The sequence below is a fragment of the Engystomops pustulosus genome, chromosome 8, assembly GCF_040894005.1.
Source record: "Engystomops pustulosus chromosome 8, aEngPut4.maternal, whole genome shotgun sequence".
NCBI lineage: Eukaryota > Metazoa > Chordata > Amphibia > Anura > Leptodactylidae > Engystomops > Engystomops pustulosus.
The window spans coordinates 65,194,446-65,200,996 of NC_092418.1; the positions used below are offsets into that span (position 1 = coordinate 65,194,446).

General features: G+C 40.7%; 1 long non-coding RNA gene across 1 annotated transcript; it reads right to left on the minus strand.

The window, feature by feature from the left end:
• Positions 1-138: 138 nt before the first annotated feature.
• On the minus strand, positions 139-6,190 carry LOC140074522 (uncharacterized). The gene is made up of 3 exons (XR_011849208.1): positions 6,112-6,190; positions 3,975-4,050; positions 139-245 (listed from the first exon to the last, which is right to left on the minus strand). It is a non-coding gene; the product is annotated as an uncharacterized lncRNA (long non-coding RNA).
• Between the last annotated feature and the right edge of the window lie 361 nt (positions 6,191-6,551).

A 6,551-nucleotide genomic window follows, 5' to 3' on the forward strand; every position in this document is an offset into this window, starting at 1 on the left:
TGTGTAATAGTGTTTTATCTCAGCTAGCTCATTTTAATATTGATAGAAATAAAAGCTTTTTTGAATTGCCTCAACATTACAGCAAATCAAACCTATTATATTTTTATAAAATACACATACTTATATGAAATCTTTTTTTGATGAAGATTTTTCTTTGTATCGTGAAGTAGTGATGATGGAACTTGTAAATGTACTTCTCTGCCGGGGTAGATATCTTCTAGATAGGTTGGTTTCCACAAGTCAAACTGTGAGTGTGAGTGAAACAAAATAAAATTGCATATGTACATGATACATTATATCTCAGGAAAAGGCATTTATTAAAAATATATTATATTTTTTCTCACACAGAAATTGAATGAGGAGGACCCATCCTTCAGTACCGAGACATGTGGGCTTGTGGGTCACAATTCTATACTAGTACTATGTGTTAAAAATTTGGAGTGAACTGGTGACCATCTGGGAAATTTGGACGGTGTTCAGATGGCACTGGAGCATATAGTGGCTCATTTGGCCTAGGCTGCCCAGAGCCAATAACAAGCTGTCTTCAGTGGGAAGTGTTTCCTTCTCTGCATCTCCCTAGCCACACTCCATTGACAACCATAATCTGCTGCTGCTCTGATTAAACTCCTCCTCCACATCCTCGTCCAAGTGTGTCCCCATTGCAGCCACTGACCACTGGTCCAGCCCCCACCCTGCAGCCATGTGTGTTCTGGCCGGACACCAGTTCCTCCTCTTCTTTCTCGTGTGCCACCATTACATTCTTTGTCATTGCCAGAGGGGCTTTTACAAGAAAAAGATGGGGCAATCAGTGCTGACCATATTAGTGGCATATTGATCAAATGTATTTCCTGGCAACCCAGTTGTTGCCTTCTGCTGGTCATATTTCTTTTCCAGCATGTGGAAAGTAGTGATCGATGGTGGGTGGGCAGGCCATTGTTACTCTGCAGTTCAGATGGACGAGCAGGAGCAGAGTGTGAATGCTGTGTAGCTTGCCAGGAACCATTGCACAGCAGGTTTTGCACATGCGTAAAGCAAGAGACATGCATCAAATTAACTCAAAAGGGCTACAAGGTTCCAGCCTTTATTGAGCACCACTTTACCAGGCTCGAGCTGAACAGATGGTGTGAGCAGACTTGGTGATGCTGGTGGTAGTAGTCGTGGTAGTGTCCTCCCCTTTTAGCGAGACAAGTGCTTTCGGCACTCAGGAGGCATGGTACAGGATAAGAAAACTTAAGCAGAAAAGGGAGGGTTATTTGTCCGCAGGCATTTATGGTGCCTCTTCCACTGCAGCTTATGTTTATTTTGCAGGTGCCTGGTCAAATGTGGTGCTCAGATTGTGGGATGGCTTTTGTATGCTGAGTTCGTTGGTGGGGCCTTAGCAATCGAAGACATAGCTACGAGCTAATCGCTTCACCTTGGCACCTTATTACTTGTTCTGCCTGCTGCTGGCGGCTTCCACAACTTCTTTGTCCGAACTATCACTGCCTACCACCCCTGTAGGATATAAAACCTCATCATCACCCCTTGCTTCTTCTACCACTGAGCCCTCACAGTTCTACCACCGTAATTTTTTTCTGCCACAGCAATTGGATTTCATCATCATCACATGTCTCTTCTGATGATCAACCATCCATACCCTCATCCACGACTTTTGTCTAAAACTTTTCTAATTTGAAGGAGGGTGAAAAGGTTCTGTACATTAAACAGAGGTTGAGCATTGTGAACATAATCTCATGGAAGTTGAGGCAGTGTCTGCTATGTAATTGACCAATCTCTCAACTTTTTGTGGCCTATTGGGGCCAACTAGTGTACACTGCACACACTGGCATCCGCTTGCAGCAGAGGAACTTAGAGCAGGAACATCTGCAGCACCATCACTACCAACATCAGCAGAACCATTATCATCATTGCCACGTGCATGTCCATTCATTCCTGTGTTTCTTCACAAAAAACCCTGAAGGACTGTTTGAGAATATAGGTGAAATAATAGCAACTGCACTTCAATGCAGTAACGTATGATGCAAATAAGCCTAAGGCTGGCGCCACACGTAGCGCTTTGTCTGCGCTTGCAAACGCAGACAAAGTCGCGCCCACCGGGGCGGGCCTCGGCCCGATCGCATCTGCGTTTCTATGGAAACGCCCGCGATCGGGAACGAGCCGCCGGTGTTTCGCGTTAAATTAACGCAAAACACCGGCGGCTCTTTCCTATAGAAACACCAATGCGATCGGGCCGAGGCCCGCCCCGGTGGGCACGACTTTGTCTGCGTTTGCGTTTGCAGACAAAGTGCTACGTGTCGCGCCAGCCTAAGAATGATAGTGTAAGTTAACACTGACGCTAATACTTCTAAAACTGGAAGTGTGAAGTAAAACTGACACAAATAGGTTAAAGATTGATATTTTACCTTAACACTGGATGATGCTGTTACACAGTATAATCACATGTCCTGTCAGACATGCCTGTGGTCACTTAGGGGCTGCACGGCTGTCACTGAAACAGCTTGGCACTTTTTTGCCAAACATGAACCTAAAGAATGAACGTCAGGGTTCGTGGGTGCTGAATCCAGCTAATTGAGTAAGGACCTGAATATTGAATTGCAACCCTCTCATTACTAGTTGTAAGCTTATTATCGGACTTCACCCATACATACAACTGCAATCAATTGCACATATCTTGTATTGCTTTTTAATCTCTAATTTTGAAATGCAGTAGCTTTTTAATTTCTTTAATTTCTCCATGCCACATTCTGATTAAAAAAAACCCTTCATGTCAATTTTTACTATAGATTTTGTATGTAATGCTATTGTTTAAATTGATGCATTAAATGCCAATGTTTAGATTGTCAGTGTTCGCTAGAGCCACACACGCTGCAGTCAGTGGCGTAACTGGAAGCTAAAGGGCCCCAGTACAACGTCTGTGCCAAGCCCTCCAGCTATAATGTATGGTTTATAATACTAGTCTTCTCATATGGGAAAGTGACATCTTAAGGCCCCCTAAACCTCTTGGGCCCGGGTGCGCCCCCCTCAAGTTACGCCCCTGGCTACAGTCTTCTCAAAAATCTGGGTATTAATGCAACATTTATTTTTAGGTAGAAAAAATCTAAAAGGGAAGAGAGCCTACAGGTGAAGACAAAAATATGCCAACAACAGAGATATAATGACCTGTAGTGGCTAAGATAGATGTGTACATCTGTTTTTTCTGATACCAGTTTTGTAGAAATATAGACAGTCTTACAATTCTGTGTCAAAGGAATGTATTTATTGTACTTGTGGCTGAGTGGCTTGCAGTGTATGCAGTTATGTATGTAGTTTTCATTTGAGTTTGCGGAAGGTTTTGCTACCACTTTGTGTTTTGATCAATTGATAGGTTGAAACAGTCAAGAAACTCTATGGGGGAAATTTATCATGATAAGGGCCACACCCCCCACCCCATTGTGGCAGATACTTTAAGAGGCGTAAGCCTCTTGATGCATCCGTTGGGCGGCAGTGCAGCTGGGCAGAACTACGCCAGGTCTGACCAGGTGTAGCTTTGCGTAAAAACATTTTAAACTTTTAAAAAGTATGCAGGTACAGGGCAGAAATGCCTGTGCCAGCCACAAAAATAATTGCAATTTCTTGCAGTGTCTGAAATTGGTGTAGAAGCACTGATAAATTCCCCCTATATGTGTTAATAAATATGGCTTAGCAGAGAGTATTGTTATATTTTAGCTGATATTGATTTAATTAATTTATTTTTTATTTATAGGGAAGTGTAGTTTGTAGTTTAAAGGACACTTAAAGAAAGTAACATTTATACATCTTCCTTTTTATACATCTTCATTTATACATCTTCCTTTCCTTTGATCAGTCACATAGAGAAGGAACGCTATACAGAGTGATGTGCATTTGAGGGAAAAAGGAACAGTTGTTATACTGTATGCGATTTTCAATATTGATGTAAAGGTTGTTTTCATAGATCAAGTACATTTGTAACATACCTGTAAATTATCAGAAATTTCTTTGATGTATGCCACATGGTCTGGTGTTTCTGGGGTAATGCTTAATACTTGGTCTCTAATGGGTAAAAATAAGAGAGAAAAAATTGGCTCAACTTAATGGAAGGATTATATATACTCTTTTTGTGCTGAAAGATCCCCACTTATACTTGGGTATATATAAAAAAAATAAACTCAGTACTCACCATTCCGACCACCTGGGCAGCTCATCTTTATCTTCATGTGCGTGGCTGGTCCGCGGCAGTTCCATGGCTGCGCATCTTCTTTCTTCAAGCCAGCCCCAAATCCACAACGGCTCCGTGCACACAGCTCAGCCCACACGCATGGAGCCACCGCAGACCTGCAGCTTGCATGAAGACAGAAGAGACGCGGCCACGGAGCTGTCTCTGACCTGCAGCATGAAGATGAAGAGGAGCTGCCTGGGCCGTTGGAATGGTGAGTACTGAGTTTCATTTTTTAACGGGCAGACTACCTTCTACTGGGGGCTGGCAGGCTACCTTTTAGAGGGGGCTGGCAGGGTACCTTCTACAGGGGAATGGCAGGCTACCTTCTATAGGGGACTGGCAGGCTACTTTCTACATGGAGCTGGCAGGCTACCTTCTACTGGGGGCTGTCATGCTACCATCTACTGGGGGCTGGCAGGATACTTTCTACTGGGGACTGGCAGGCTACCTTTTACTGGGGGCTGGCAGGTTACCTTCTACAGGGGGCTGGGAGGCTATATACTACAGGAAGCTGACAGGCTATATACTACAGGGTGCTGGCTGGCTATATACTGGGGCTGTGAACAATACATACAACTTCTGCTTATACTCGAGTCGATTTTTTTTGTATTAAAATTAGGGGTCTCTGCTTATACTCGGGTCGGCTTATACTCAAGTATATACAGTAAGTACTTTAATGTTATTTGTTTAACATTTCCATGTGTTTTCTGTGAAGGTTTTTTGTACCCATGAAACACTACACAGAAAAATTCTGTATAGGTTGCTATACAGATAAAGTTTTGTTGCAAACAACAAATAAGAACTAAAAGAAAAAAAAACATTTCTGAATTCAAAACCATTTAACCTCTCTTTTTAAAAAATGTTCACATATTTACATGTCGAGAGCCAAAACTTTGATATTTTTAATGTAGCTGTATGAAGACTTTTTTTGTAGGGCAACTTGAAAAGTTAAAGACACCATTCTGTTATTAATGAACCTTTTTCTTAGCTGTTACTTGGAAGTAATAGAAAAAATGGCTATTCTGCCATTTTATGCAAAGAAAATGTTTTGCTTTTCATCATGTTTTGCTTTCATCACAACTCACTAAACCTCACAGCTCTTCATTCAGCCCACACTGAAGAAATGTACAGTCACTTGCATCACACCATTGTGTTTATAAGGTTGCTGAAGCCTAAATTTGGAAAATTCACCCTCTCATTTATGTGAAACCCTCACAGCGCAATTACAAAGGGCATTTAAAATGTCTTTTTGTGTCCTCTTGATAAATTTACCCATTAATTAGGGGAAGAAAAGACAATGGAGTTGAGGGAAGTGGATGCCTCCTCTATCCTGTATCCAGTTTAGTAATATCTTTCTTATCGTGAACCCCTTTGCATTTCTAAATACATCATAAAATTTTATTTTCTTTGGAGGCAACTGCCTGGCACAGATTTCTACAGTTAAGTTAACTGTCCTCCATATTTAAGCCGGCGGTTAGTTCTATAAAGTGTTTTACGTTTGAATACAGTATATTAGAGAGAAATTCTGGAAAGGAGGTAAAGTCACAGGAACTGATTTATAGAAAAAGAGGCAATTTTCGTTAGAAGATACTGTATAAAACAGAGGCTCTTGTTATCACGTGTACTATTGATTTAAGCAGTATATGCTAAAAAGTATCTAATAATAACATTGCATAACCTTATATTTATCTATATTAAACATTTCATTGATCCACCCAGGTCTCCAGTCTCCTTAAATCCCTCTGTTATATACTATATTATACTCTTGTTTTTTTCTTTTCTGCACTCTTTAAAACCAATTAAAAAATAAAAATAAAAATAGAATTACCCAATGCTGACCCCTGCAGTACCCAGCTTGTAACGTCATCTATATATCTATATTATTTCCAACTTACCCATGATAATGGACTTGTTCAGACAATGTCTGTACAAGCATGGCAAAGTATAGATTAATCATAAAATAATGAAGACATTTCATCTTGAAAGCAGTCATTTTCTTTGCCTTGCTTGGAGGAATATTATGGAATATCCCTCTATTCTGCAACAGGAATCTGCTGTAGGCTAGAAGCACAAAAGTAGATTTGCTAACATTATCTATGCCCATCCCTTTGCATTTATATAATAAATAACTCATAAATAAACTCTACAACTTGCAAGGACAGTTATTGCTTCAATTTTTGCTATACATTAACAAGATTCATATATAGCAGTGGTGATAGGAAGGAATGATAAAGATAAATGTAAGCAAACAGATTATATGACAAATACATGACTAATTACATGGCATGTTTTTCCCTTCAAGGGGTTATCCAGGAGTACAAATTTCTGTATATAT